The sequence below is a fragment of the Suricata suricatta genome, chromosome 14, assembly GCF_006229205.1.
Source record: "Suricata suricatta isolate VVHF042 chromosome 14, meerkat_22Aug2017_6uvM2_HiC, whole genome shotgun sequence".
Taxonomy (NCBI): domain Eukaryota; kingdom Metazoa; phylum Chordata; class Mammalia; order Carnivora; family Herpestidae; genus Suricata; species Suricata suricatta.
The window spans coordinates 75,312,438-75,327,907 of record NC_043713.1 but is presented as its reverse complement, the minus strand read 5'-3'; positions in this window follow the sequence as shown (position 1 = coordinate 75,327,907).

The following is a 15,470-nucleotide window of genomic DNA, read 5'->3' as shown; positions in this document are numbered from 1 at the left end:
TACGTTTTTCGTTCTTCATAAGAATTCATGCATAGTTGAAATGGCAGCCTAAATTTTGTTATGTTGATAAGCTCAGTATCGTTTTTTCCAGATAAAGTTCCAAATCAAAGCCATTTTCTCTCCCATGATTTGCTATGAAAATTTGGGCTCAGTATTAAGTGAGTCATTCTACATGTCTTCTACCAGGATCGAGTTTCTTCTGGGGTGGGGGGTGGGGAGAATCCCCCCCGCCCCGTCTTCTCTCATGGGGCTGTACGGTCTCCCCTCTACTTCTTGCCATGACGGTTCCATTTCCTTGCTTGTTGTCACATCTGTGTTCCCTGCTCACTCATGGCATACCTGCTGAGTGAGACGTGTTTTATGCCATGTGTCCTCCCTTCCCAGCCATAGGTCATCAGACTGGTGGTGGCCCACGACGCAGGGGTAGCTGTCCCACAGCCTGGCCAAGGACGCAGACTTTATAAAAAGGACATGAGCTGCGCTAATCAGCCTTGCTCTCAGGAGTCTCTAAGGAATTCAGTCAGATTTAGTCAGATACCATGATGACCCAGTACTAAATCGACACAATCTGGAGTCCCTGAGGTCAAGATGGGCCACATGCAAGCTTCAGGAGCAAGAGTGAGTAATCCAGCAGGACGAAGATGACCACTAAGATCCCAGAGCCTCACCTAATGCTCTTCCACTGACTCATGTTACAATGGGCAGCTAGCTGTTCATCCTTCTCCTGCTAACATTACCCCAGATTTTCTCAGTCCATACAATTTGGGTCGAACTGATGCCATCATATCTGGAGTCATCATATGACCCAGACCCTGGCCGGTCAGCTCATGGTGTGCCCTCAGCCATAAGGATTGGTTAAGGGATGGGCATATTGCCCAACTTGGACCAGTAACAGAGAGTTAGGAAAAGCAAACCCAGCAAGATGTGCACCTGAAGCTGCATGCGGCTGTCCTGCGGAGAAATGAAGCAGCCTGCAGCAGATTAGGACCAAGCGGTAGAAAGAAAATGGGTCCCGCTGAAGATGTTTGAGTTGCTGGATCCTGCCATGCCTGAAACTGGCAAGTCTCCCTCAGACTCCCAGCCAGCATTTCTCCTGTTTGCTAAGCTAGTTTAAATTGGGTTTTATGTCACTTGTTGCCAGAGGAGCCATAGCTGACACAACATTGGTAACAGTAATCCTCGTTAACCACCGCAAGGCACTAGTCCAGCTCTCATTGTGGCTCATTCTTTCAACAGCCCTGTGATGCAACCAGGGCAAGGATCTTGATGAAGATTGATGCCAGGTATAGGGGGTGACAGCAGTGTTTCTCAAGCACTTGGAAAGCATAGAGTGCAGATTGCTTTATGAGAGTTACACCATGAAGTCAATATATTATAGATCAAAGCAGAGCAATGCAAAGTCACGTTAAAGAGACAGGATGGCTAGGCCTGCAAGACTTGTGTGTCATACGATTGAACTTATTAACATATTTAAAGAAAGGCTGGATCCGCTGCAATCTGCCACAGAAGCCTGGAGAACAGAGTTGCAAATGCCAACCTTGAATGCAAGCATTACAGCTTGTTTCAGTGGAGAGGGGGTCTTGATCTTTGAATATTTCTTGTTCCAGGGGACAAGGCTAGATTTAGAGAAATGCTTTCAGCTGCAAGTTGTGGAGAAGCAGATCGATAACTATGGTCAGTTAAAGGTGGTGAAACTGTGTGGGTCACCTGGGTGACTCAGTTGGTTTAGTGTCTGATGTTGGCCTACGTCATGATCTCACCGTTCCCGAGTTGGAGCCCCACGTCAGACTCTGTGCTGACAGCTCAGAGCCTGGAGCCTATTTCGGAATCTGTGTTTTCCTGTCTCTCTGCCCCTCCCCTGCTCATGCTCTGTCTCTCTCACACACAAAAATAAATATACATTTAAAAAAAGGCAGTGGTGCTATGTAATTTCCAAGGCTCAGCTGAGAAAGATCTGCAACGTCTACTTTTGCACATTTGGAAGATTGCCTTTTGGAACCCTGCCATGCCACAGGAAACCCAAGCTGTATGGAGAGAGGCTGAGCTGTCAGCCAAGTGCCAGTTATGTGAATGGGCCGCTTTGAGCATTCCTTCCAGTTGAACCTCCAGATGGCTGCAGCCCCAGTCCACCCCACGTGGGGCAGAATAACCACCTCGCTGAGGCTGGTCAACTCACAGAATCACGACGAGTAATAAATGGTGGTTGTCTTAAGCTACTAAGTTTTAAGGTGATTTGTAATAGTGCAACAGATAACTGAAACAAGAATGGCTTAAGCAATAAAGACATTTAATGAACTTCTCTAATAGAAACTCTGGATGTAGGAAGTTTCAGTTTTGGTGCAGTAGGTCAACAATGTTATCAATGATCTAACTCGTTTCCTTTGTATTCCATAATCCTTCGCAAATTGGCTTCTCATCTTCCTCATGGTTGCAAGATGGCTACTGAAGCTCCAAATATCACATCCACATTTAAAGCAGAAAGAAGGGGAAAGAGTTAATACCCATGATCTCTTTTCTTGCCTCTGTACCTTTCACCAAGCTGGATACCTTTCCAGAAGCCTCCCAGATGACTTATCATTATGTCCATTAGCCAGAGATGATTACCCTTAGTTCCAAGGAAAGTGAATATATGTTTGTCTAATCTCTATAGTGTGAAACAGCCTGGGAAAGGAGGTTGACTGTGGCCTTTTGGCAGCAACCAAAAATCTCTACCGCAAGATACAGATGTTATTGCCAGTTCACTTGTGATGGTGATGACTCCATCTGAATTATCCTTTCCACGAGATGCTTCTTTCTAGCCATCTCAGTATATTGCCACTAAAGATTAAATGAATGCATCCATCTCTCCTTGTCCCAATTTTATTCATCAAGAAACCATATTATAATTTTTTCCCCCAGGCTGGACTTTTTACTAGGAGAGAAAGCACTGGTTGAATAGCTTTTAAGAACAATCTACAATAGTAATCTCTCTTTGCAAATGAATTGCATCTGGTTTATACATCAGTCTCGAAGTGTGGCTAATGTGAGTCTAACCCGAAGGGATGATACCTCTCACAGTATGTTGAGAGAGCCAGGTTTCCATTGTTTGTAATGATCTGGGGACTTAACCTTAGCCTTCACTAACCTTCACTTAACCTTCATGCTATCACATGAATCTCTTTGGGAGACAACTTGCTGGTTCTTTCTTCTTATGGGAACACAAATGATAGCAGGGCAAAGATATCTGGAATTACTAGAGAGATGAGAACGAACATGGCTGAGTGGACATTGGTTCTGCTCCCTGGAGGATCACAGAAACCCTGGTGACTTCAGGCTGATGGAGGTGTTGAGCCCACCACCCTGATTTTATGATTCTATCCTGAGTTTAAAAATCTGTCTCATTAGCTGCAAAAGGTCAGCGTCATGGTAAAGAACATAATATCATCAGCTCAGGTGTGTCTATGGGCTCAAGCCCATATTGACTGTGTGACCTGGGGCAAATGTTTTCCCCTCTTTGAGCCTCAGTTTCTTTATCTGTAAAATGGAGACAGTATTCAGGCCTCTACCTTGCAAGGCTGCCATAATAATTGACAGTGTTACGTATGCAAAGGGCTTGGCATAGCACCTGGCAATAGCTATTTTTATTTTTACAGACCTTACTTCCAAACTGGAGGTTAGAAAGCCTGGTTACCCAGACCTGTGCTGTCTTCATCCTTAAAGGCTCTTTTCAGATACTCAGTAATGGTTCAGGGGGTGGCAGTGGTGCCCAAACCACCACCGTTGCCTTGGGCTGGATAAAGAAAACAAATACAAGACATGCTCCCTAGGCTCAGAGAAGTTCTAATGTGGTTGGAGAGGGAATATATAAAACTATGAAATGGCGGGGCATCTGGGTGGCTCAGTAGGTTAAACATCTGACTTTGGCTCAGGTCATGATCTTGTGGTTCACGAGTTGGAGCCCCACGTTGGGCTCTGTGCTGACAGCTCAGAGCCTGGAGCCTGCTTCGAATTCTGTGTCTCCCTCTCTCACTGCCCTTCCCTTGCTCATCCTCTGTCTCTCTCTCTCTTTCAAAAACAAATAAAACATTAAAAAAATTAATAAAAACCTGAAATGGTTAAGTACTGTGTGCAACATGTCAAGATAAGGGGGTAGCCCTGAGTGTAATAAAGGCTGACTCCCTGGTTTACTGGAAATAGCGGTGCACTTGGAGTCAGCCAGCCTTCCATGGACACTCCCCTCCCCCTCCAAGGCTTGGTTAGTGACCTCCCAGTGACTGGGGTAGCAGCAGTGCTCACCACTGAAGTGTGGTTGTTCACTTGTTCAGTCTCCCCTATTAGACAGGGAGTGATGGAGGACATTCATTCCTTCACTTATTAATTAATTAAGCAAACATTTACTGGGCATCTGCTCTGTGCCAAGTACTGTTCCAGGAAATGAGAACAAGACAGCCATTGCCCATATCCTTGAACGCCTCGTGGGAAGTTGCACAGAAGGACAAAACACAAGTAAATACGTGGATATATGCAGTTCTGGGTGGTAGTAAGCACTGGGAAACATAGAAAACAGGATAAAGGGCATTGTGGACATGGGGATGTACCACCCACGTCTCCCATCGAGGAGAGATTTGCTGACCAGCTGTGGGGGGGGTGGTGGTCAGCAGATGGCCCCCACCTGTTCCTCCTCAGGGTCTGCCTGAGCTGCAGAGGGCCACTGTGCCCTAGATCACACATTTCCCAGGGTGGCCTGCATCCCATTCCCATGTGAGGGGTGGAGTCAAAGGCCTGGCTGTTTCCTCCTGAGTCCAGATGCACGAGTGGGCGGTACTTGCTCATGGAACTTGTCGCCAGGGAGAATGAAACTATGTTGAGCTGATGTCATAGTTGATCTTCCATCTTTTATCCACATCTGCTTTCCCTCTATGAACTCCATCTCTGTATTTGCTTTAGGAGAATCCAGCACGTGACAAGATGATGGAGGGTCATGGCAGGTGAGGGGCTTGCGAATTTGGATGAGGTGGATAGGGAAGTCCTGTCTGAGAAGGTGACCATCTGAGCAGAGGCAGGAGATGAGGGGTCAGCTGTGTAGAGATCTGGAGGAACAGTGTTTCAGGCAGAAGGAACAGCAAGTCAGAAGCCCTGAGATAGGAATGTACTGGCACGTTTGTGCATCACTGGCACGGCAGGCCTGTGGGCTGGAGCTCCGTCATGAGGACAGTCACTGATAACGCAGTAGGAGAGGAGTCAACAGTACCATACATGGGGACATCTCTACTGCGTGTCCCTAGTATCAGCATATAGTAGGTCCTGAATAAATGTCTCTTGAACCTAACTGGGCTGTCACTTCCACCTCCCCTCCTCTCTCCATGTGTGACCTGGGGCAAATAGTTACTTAATCTTTTCGTGCCTGTAATCAGTGGCAGAGCTGTGACCCTTGAGCTCTGGTTTAGAGCTTTTGTTACCATCCCGTTTTCTCTTCCTGCGTTCCCTTCTCTCTCTTCTCTTCCTCCAGAGGTCTGAGCACACCTGGCCCCGCCCCCAGCTTCTCAGCAGATGATTCTCACTGGAAGGGCGGTGGCTCTTCATCCCCATATCCCAGAGCCCCTGAGCTGAGAAGCAGCCATACTGGGGTGGTAGATGGGGGTGGTGGCAGAGTCAAGAGAGAGTTAGATTTCTCTCCTCTGATAATAAATAAACCCGATTAAGGCATCCCCGCACCCGTGGGGCAGGGTTCTCCTTTGGTGGGCCTTATTGCTTTGATAAAAACCGCAATATCTGAAAATTGTCTTCGGCACCCGAGAACTCCCATTTTATGACTTGCACGTGCCTGGGATAAATTGCCTTTGCTGCTTTGTTATATATAATTCAGGTCCTTATGGATGCTAGTGGGATGCATACCGATCTCCTGCAATGATTTATTCATTTGGGGCAAGCAGAGTACACCCACTGGGTTCTGCCCAGCCCGTCTGACAGCTTGAAGGGTTGGCACTGCAGGCACGTGTGGGATTCGTCTTGAGAGACAGGAGCCAGTTTGGGCTGTTTCGCTTTCCTGGAAAGCAGACCTGGAGCTCGTCAGTGTGGAGCTTCCTCTGAGGCGGTCGCTGGCCAAGCCAGGGGCTTTGCGGGGGTAACTTCAGGCTCCCTCACCACCACCTTGGGGATGTAGGGTACTCATGCTCACCTTACAGATGAGGAAACGAGGTCAGAGAACTTATGTGACTTGCCCAAGGTCGCTGGCCTAGCAGGTGAAGGGCTTTTCCTAACAGATGGGGCCGCCTTCGTTTCTGCCCATTTGTGCCTGAGCCAGTGCTTAATACACGTGGATGCATAGCCTCTGTAGCGTCCACCTGTGGGAGGCAAGTGATTTACTTCCCGGTTTTATAAACAGGGAGAGGACTTACTCGGTTTACCGCCCAGAAATGGAACGTCTGGGATTTTAACGTAGGTCAGCATTCATTCATTCATGCCTGTGTTCGTTCATTCACCATTCATTCATTTATCCCTCGGTGCCTCCGTTTCCTTACTTGTCAATGGGGGGGATATCGTACTTATCTTGTGGGCTCATTGTGAGGATTAAATGAGGGATGGGGGAAAACGAGTTCTCATGTGCCAAATGCATTGAACAGTGTCTGGCCCACAGACAAATGTGCAGTAACTTTTAGTTGCAATGGTAATGATTTTATCATCCACTTAGTCTTTAATGCCAGAAGGATTTTTAAGTAGCCCACTGTGTGCAGGACGTTTCCCAGGCGCCCTGCCCACGTGGCCTTGTTTTTGATCTCAACACTACCTGCATCTCACAGATGGGAAAATGGCTCAGAGAGATGAGCAATTTGATGGTGCTCCCCAAACAGGAGATGAGTGAGTTTTAATTTCCAAAGTAGGTTAGCATGCGTTTGTTCATGTATTTTGTGTGGGCTAGGCACTTTGTGTATTTCTGTTGACTTCTATGCATGGATGAATGCAGGATGGAAAAGCTTGGTTCCTGTCCTCAAGACATGATCTTCTGTGTAGGGTAGAGGCAAGTAAACAGGAAATGACTATTTCATGAGTTCAAAGGTACACTCCCTGCCCCCGCCCCCACACACATATTAACCTCTCTGAGATCTGGGTGGACTTTAAAATCAATGATGTAAAGTCATTATTGGCCAGTAGCTGTCAGAGTGAGGTGAGCCTCGCCTGGAGATAGCAGTGGGGTAATATCTTTTAAGAATTCTTGTGTCTCTTGTGCAGTTAATGACACAGAAGATGATATCTTATAGGAGGAGAACATGGACACTGGCAACCATGATTGAAAAACTGATTTAGAAGGCCTGGATTTTGTATTGAAGACTTTTTTTTGGGTGTATCTTAGCCAATGTATTTTGCTTCTGTTTTTTTTTAAGTATGTACCTGCGTGATATGTGATAAAGCATTAATGTCTCAATAAGTCTAAAAGCACTTTTTAAGTAAGTAGAAGTCAACATTCTCAGTGATGAGAAAGCACTGTGAGTCCTAGGTGCAGACCCAAGAGAAATGAAAACATATGTCTGTGTAGAAACTTGTACACCAGTGTTTATAAACAGCATTTTTCACAGTCACCAGAAGGCAGAAGCAACCCCAATGCCCATCAACTGAAAAATGTGCTCTCTCCCTACAACGGAATATTATTTTACCCATAAAAAGGAATAAAGTGCTGGTACATGATTGCAATGACCCTTGAAAATGTTATGCTAAGTGAAAGAAGCCAGCCACATAAGCCAATGTATTCTGTGATTCCTTTCATATCAAAAATAGAGAATAGAGAAATAGAATAGAGAAACAGAGAAATCTGTAGAGACAGAAAGTAGATTCGTGATTGCTATGGCCAGATAGGGGTGAAGGGGTGGAGGGAAGGGGGTGCTAGCTAATGGGTTTCCTTCAGGTGATGAAGAGGATCTAACTGACGTCCACTGTGGTGATGGTTGCATAGCCATTCAGTCGGCACTTTCAGTGGGCAACGTGTCTGGCATGTCAATGATATCTTAGCAAAGCTGTTAATGAGGAAAAGGGAAAAGCATTGTGCCACAGTCTTTCATGGGGTTGTCACCATGATGATGGTGGCTTAGATTTGATGAAATTTGGTACAACGTCATGTGATCAGTGTTACATCGGGGGGGGGGGGTGTTGAATTGGGGCTGTGCAGGTGCTGAGAAGGCGCCGGGGCTCAGCCTGGGGAGCAGGGAAGGCCTCCTGCGGGCGGCGGTGGCAGCACCAAGCCTGTGAGGATAGCTAGGGGAGAGGAGTCCACGATCTGGGCACAGGCAGAGGCTGCGAGGTGAGACTCCGTCCTTCAGGACATGGGCTTTTCCCAGTGCAGGTAGGTGCCTGGCGCCGACCCCTGGGGCTGGGAGGGTCGTGCAGATGAGTAAGTTGTGGTCCCTGCTTTTCAGGCACTTATGTTCTGGCAGTGACGGTAAACCACATATGCCCAGTGTCCCCGGTCACCCTCAATAAGTGGCTTGTCAGCATGTTCGGGGAAGAATGGAGAGAAGGTGTCTGGAGAGCCACTCCTTGCTGAGATTTTATTTATTTACATTTTTTATTTTATTTTAGAGAGAGCACGTGAGCAGTGGACAGGGGTGGAGAGAGAGAGGGAGAGAGAGAGAGAGAGAGAGAGAGAGAGACAGAGAGAGAGAATGAATCTTAAGCAGGGTCCATGCTCAGTGCAGAGCCAGATGTGGGGCTCCATCCCATAACCCTGGGGTCATGACTTTAGCTGAAACCAAGAGTCAGATGCTTAAGTGACTGAGCCACCCAGGAGCCCCTGGCTGAGGTTTTAAAATCGAGAGGAGCTGTGAAGGCAGACCGTTCCCACACTGCAGGTCCCCTGACTAAAGACACTGCAGCCTCTACATCAGCTGGGACCCCGAGGTGGGCAAATGTGCTGGTAAGGGCAGACCTGGATGTCAGATGCATCTGCGTTGTAGTCAGGGCTGTATCTTGACCTTGGGCAATGCCTCAGTTTCCTTGTGAGCGAAATGAGGAGGATGATAATAGAACTTACCTCTTAGGGCTGAAATGAGGACTCAAGGCTCAAACACATGAGAAGCGCTTAGAACGGTGTGCAGGGAATGAATTCTGGCATTATTTATTATTATGTTATTAGGGAGCTAATAAAATAGAGGTACTTGAAGTCTACTAAATGACACTGGAAGATAGTGAAGACCAGTTATTAAGTGAAAAACAGCAGTTGAGAAGGGGCTCTGTGTGTATGTATAATTTATTTATTATGTAGCTATAATTTATTTTTTTCTTCTTGATGTTTTAAAAAACTTTCCTAAAATTTTAAACTTTATTTTTTAAAGTATATTTATTTATTTTGAGAGAGGGAGAGAGCACGAGTAGGGGAGGGGTAGAGAGAGAGGGAGACGTGGAATCCCAAGCAGGCTGCACAGGATCAGCCTGATGCACGCGCGCCTTGAACTCATGAACTGTGAGATGAAGTCGAGTTGAAGCTTAACCGACGGAGGCACCCTGGTGCCCAAGTTTCCTAAAGTTTTTCAAGAGACGTGGAAGACACATATCTCACTGCAAGAACTCAAAGCTCCTCCCAACCCATCATCCACTGGCCCGTGGGAGCCCTTTCTGGGGGCTTCCCCAAGCAACAGGGCTCCAACCTGCCGTCATTTTGCTGTGACAAGGAATGAACGCAGTGCAGGCTGCTGGGTCTAAAACCAGGCAGGAGTCAATCTGCTGCTCTAGCTCTCCCGGTTCTGATGTGGCTCTGCGGTCGGCAGAGATCAAACGTTGTTTAAAACCAGACAGAGTTTTCTCTTTTCCCCCAGCAGATCAAGACTTCTCGGCCTGGCCGGCAGGGATAGAGGGGCCTGAGCTCACCGTTCTGGACCTCTTGTCGGAGAGTTCCTGTACTCTTGGGGAATCGCATCCCTGGGGGCTGTGGGTGCTGCCGAGTCACCCCTAGTTTGGTCCACAGCCTCCTTTCTGGGAGAAAGCACTGCTCACAAGTCATGTGACCCAGCTGTCAGTGGCCCCAGGAGGCCAGTTGCACTCCCAGAATGCTAAGGGAGGGCCCACACCTGTTGAGTTCATACTCCGCTGCCAGCCTGAGCCACTCGATCAGTTTTTTCTTGTGTGTGTGTCTGTGTGTGTGTTTTTGTGATTTGTATATTTATTACAGTTAAAATTTGGGCATTACTGAAATATTTCATGTGGATTTGTGGCTTGGAGAGAAGAGAACAGAACTAGGAGTCAGGAGACTTGGATTCTGCTTTATATAGTTGAGGAACATTTTTTTTTCCTTTTTAAATGTCTTCTTTTAAGATTGAGGCATGACACATACAGTAGGGAGCATAAATCTTCAGCATACATCTCGGTGGATTTTACATGCCAAGATGCTTCTAGAACCACCACAGAGTTCAGGATAGAAAGCGTTTCTCTCATGATGCCTCTGAGTCAGTATAGCCCCAGGGGGAGCCCTCCCCAGCCCCCATTTCCACAGGTTAATTCTGCCTGTATTGATGTCCTATAAATGAAATCAACCAGAATGTATGATTCTGCCTGGCTTCCCAACAGCATGTTGGGGAGATTCATCCCTGTTTTTGTGGGTAGGACTGGCTCTTCCTTTTTCATTGCTGCGTAGTATTCCACCACATGACTGTCCTGCATTTGTTTATACGTTCTTTTGTGGATGGGCATGGGGCTTCTTTCCAGTTTGTGGCTATTATGGATAATGCTGCTAAGGACATTACTTTAGGTGTCTTTTGGTGGACATGAGCCCTTATTTTTGTACCATCATTTCTTGCACTAACAACTGTAGGAGTCTCATTAATAAGCCAGCTTCCACTCTTCCTCTCAGTTAATCTGTGCTCTACCTGGCAGTCAGAGTGATCTTAAATAAGATTGGGTAATTTAACCGCTGAAGCCTCCAAAGGCTTTGGGTGCATTTGGAGCAAACCCCAGACTGGATTCTGCCTGTGGAAATGCCACATAGCCTGGCTCCCGCCGGCATTCCTGATTTCTGGACCCACTCTTCCTCTTCCCGGGCTTCAGCAGCCCTGGCCTTCCCTGTCCCTTGAGTATGCTAAAACTGTTTCCCTGCAAGATTCTTGGCACTAGCTGCTCCCTCTTTCCGCCCCTGAAGCCTTCTCCTACCATCGATCCGTTCTTCTCGCTTGTGTCTCCTCTTCTGAGACTGTCAGAATGAGCCCTCATATCCATTTGTTCTCGGTAGTATTTTCCACCTTCGAATCTTCTGATCTCGCCCTCTCCACAAGAGCAGGGAGCCTGTCCAAGTTCACTAGTCTGGTACCTGCTACGTCTCCTGCACTTGTTTGATGTCCGTGAACATTTGTTCAGCAAATGAGTTAAGGCACCAGTCATACCCAGATTCTTTTTAAAAATTTTTTCTATTTATTTATTTGAGAGAGAGAGAGAGAGAGAATGAGAGAGAGAGAGAGAATGAGAGAGAGAGAGAGAATGAGAATGCGAGCAAGTGGGGGAGGGGCAGAGAGGGAGACACAGTATCTAAATCAGGCTCCAGGCTCCGAGCTGTCAGTGCAGAGCCCAATGCAGGGTTCCAATCCATGAACCATGAGAACATGACCTGAGCCGAAGCCAGATGTTCAACTGATTGAGCCCCCCGGACGCCTCACCCAGGTCCTTTTTTAAAGGGAGGCAGTGTAGCTTCTGTGGACAGCCTTGGGGCTTGGGCGTCAGACTTCCTGAGTTTGAGGCAGGTCTTCACCTCTTCTAGCTGTGAGATCACTATCATCCCTACCTCCCTGTGCCTCAGTTTTTCCATCCACACGTGGGGAGAGTAGGTTGTCACAGGGACCTGGGACCCACTGTTGTCGTTTACAGAACATATGTTTTGCCACTTACAGGGCAGTTGTGCTACCCTATTTCATAATCATGGAGTCAAAAATTTTATTGAGTACGGAAAATGAGGCCCAGAGACTGCTCATCACACAGGTGCCGAGTGGCAGCAGCACTGGGACTTGAGGTCAAGTCTGACTCCATTGCAGCGCCCATGCAGACACCTCTGGAAAGCACCTGCAATGGGCGTGACATTGCTCTGGCCGGGTTGTGGCGCCCGGTCGGTGTTCACGTGGTAACGGAATTCCGCCTCCCTGCTGACAGCTCTCACAGGTGTATACAACAGTCCTGCCGGTTAAGTCACTTGGTTCTCACAGAGGGCCTGGGGAGCAGGGCCAGGAGGGATTCCAGGTGAGTGACCTGGGACTCTGAACTCATTGCTCTTTGGCCTCAGGCCCACTGCTGCCATGGCTGCCGATAACCCCAGGTACTCCTGGCGGTGCTATCTGGGGGTTTAAGCATCTTCACATCTATTATCTGGTGGTCCCCCAGACTTTGGACTTTTGCATGCTACCATATCATTCTTCAAATGTGCTCACTTAGGGGCATCTGGGCGGCTCAGTCGGTTGAGTGTCCCACTTCAGCTCCGGTCATGATCTCTTGCAGTGCATGGGTTTGAGGCCCCAGTAGGGCTCTGTGCTGACAGCTCAGAGCCTGGAGCTCTTCTGATTCTGTGTCAGTCTCTTGCTCTGCCTCTCCCCTGCTCATGCTCTATCATTCTCTCTCTCACTTTCTCTCAAGAATAAATAAAGTTAAAAAAATTTTTTTTGAAATCTGTTCACTTAAACCCAAAGTGGAAAACAAAAAATAACTTGACCCAATCCTAAGCAACAGTATCAGGGAACTCCTGGTCAGATATTCAGTCAACAAACATTCATTGAGCCCCTGCTATATACCAGCCCTGTTTGGGGCACTGGGAGTATATCAGTACATGAAAAGAGAAAACCTCTGATCTCATAGTAGTTGAAGACACACAATTAATGAATTAATAAATTTATACAATGTCAGGTGGTGATATGTGATTTGAGATAAAATAAAGGAGGAAGGTAGTAGAGATAAACTAACACACACACACGTTTTTTTCTGCTGCACATAAAATTAATACATAACTCCTAAAATAAAAATGTCCCCCTTCATGTACCATGTAGATTTGCCTAATAATATCAGGTCCATGCAAAGTACATACTGCCATTCAGAAACCTTCACACAACACCAGGAGAAAGGTAGACCAGCCAAGACTGCCTCCTTTTTACTGAGGAAGAAACTGAGGCTCTGAGAGGTGCAGACTCACACCCAGAATGTGCTAGGATAAGCCCTCTTGTTCCATCTCTTGCCTCCAATCATTTTTCAAACTGGGTACAGCCTGTACCCTGAGGAAGACTTTGAATCTGCAACTCCTTTAATTTCGCTGAGGGGCTGGGCTGCTCATCCACACCTGGCTTGGTGCTCGGTCCCCCCAGGCGTGGGCTCGGGGCACCTCTAGCACGTTTGAGAGCAGAGAGCATGTAATTGATCCCTATTGCCTTTGCTCCCCTGCCCAGGCTGAGTCACTGCCAGGGATAAACTGGCTGGTATTTCAGTTTATCCCTGAAATCTCTCCGGCCATTTCTTGTTAATAAGCTTCTGGTCATTGGAGGTGGCCCAGACCGTATCTCCCTCTGCAGGTGTGCCTCCCTACTTCCCAGCGCCCCCCACAGTCATATTCCCTGGGGAGCAAGATTCTACCCACCTGCTCAAGATGCAAAACAGAACAGGCCCCGCCCACCCTCAGAACATGCTGTGTCTTCAGGGACGTGCCCTTCACTTGATGTCAAAGTGTATTCTTCTGATGTGAGGTATCAGGGATGATCCTTATGTCCAGGTTTCAACTGGGAAATGGGAAGCTCAGAGAGGTCAAGTGACTTGCCTCAGGCTGCACGACATAGGTGGAGAATGGGCTTGAATTAAGGTCGGCAGGATAAGCAGTGATCAAGAGTCCCAGGGGAGACTCAGGGATGAATTTTGACTGCTTGGCTAACTGTATTTATTGCCCTTGAAAAAGTCACTTAAATATTTTTGCGCCTCTTGCATCACCTGTGAAACAAGAATACCGGAAGTTCCTAAGACACAGGGTTGTTATGAATTGTAAAAGAGCTGATATTTGAAAACTTTTTCAGCACAGACTTTGGCACATAGTAGCTGTTCAGTAAATGGGCTTATTACTAGTGTTCTTCCAGTTTCCCTCGTACTCTAGGGAAAGCCCAAGGGAAATTTGGCTGGCAGGATTAATGAGACAGGACACACAGCAGTTTCTTTTTTTTTTTTTTTTTTAATGTTTTAATGTTTGTTTGCTTATTTATTTATTAGTTTAGTTGTTGTTGTTGTTCTGGAGAGAGAGTATGAGGCAGGGGGCGGGGGGGGGGGCAATGAAAGGGAGACACAGAATCTGAAGCAGGCTCCAGGCTCCAAGCTGTCAGAACAGAGCCTGATGTGGGGCTTGAACTCACATACTGTGAGATCATGGCCTGGGCTGAAGTCGGCTGCTTAACTGACTGAGCCACCCAGGCGCCCCAGCAGGTTCATTTCTTGGTGCTCAGAATGTGGTCTGTGCCCCGGCAGGAGCACTTATTGGGAGCTTGTTAGAAATGCAGCCCTGGGTCCTCCTCAGACCTGCTGAACCAGAAGCTGCATTTTAACAAGACACCGGAGGATCCGTGCCCACCTTACATGCACACCTAGATCTAGACATTCTGCTCAACTTTCCTTGTGCATCAGAGTCACTTGGGGAGGGTATTGAAAAGAATTCAGATGTGTGGGCCTCTCCCCCACAAATTTGAGCCATTGGTCTGGGCTAGAGTCTGGGTGTCACTTTTTTTTTGAAGGGTAGTGGGGAGAGGGGGCTAGAGTGAGCTTTATTTTCTTTATCTTTCTTCCCTCCCCCCGACCCCAGATCTTGAAGAGCTTATTTTGGAGAGGAACCATTTTGTTCTCTTTTCATTTTTCTGCATTTTACCAGAGTTATATACTGAGCACATATTACTTATGTGATCAGAAAAAGTTATCTGAAAATAAGAGAGTCATCCTGAAACTTTCTGTCAAATGGTATAAAAACATATATATATATTTGCCATATGGCAAAATATTAATTGTTTTATCTTTTTTTTTCTTTTATTGAAGTAAAATTAACATGCAGTGTCCTATTAGTTTAGGTGTACAGTGTAATGGTCGACCCATTCTGTACATTCCTCCGGATTCGCCGTGCTAAGCGTAGGTACCGTCGGTCACCAATGTTATTGCAGTCTTACTGACTGTATTCCCTATGCTGTACTTTTCATCTCCATGACTTACTTATTTTATAAGTTTGTGCCTCTTAATCCCCTTTGGGCACCATTATTTAAAGAAAATCTCTTAGGTAACTCTGATGCCTAGCAAGAGTTGGGACTCCTATGGGCGGTGGGGGCTGGCTGGCTTTGGAATTGGACAGAATTAAGTTTGAAGCTAAGGCCTTTCCCCTACAGGCACATGAAACGATGTTCAACATCACTCATCATCAGGGAAACACAAATCAAAACCACACTGAGATGCCACCTCACACCGGTCAGAGTGGCCAAAATGAACAAATCAAGAGACTATAGATGCTGGCGAGGGTATGGAGAGAC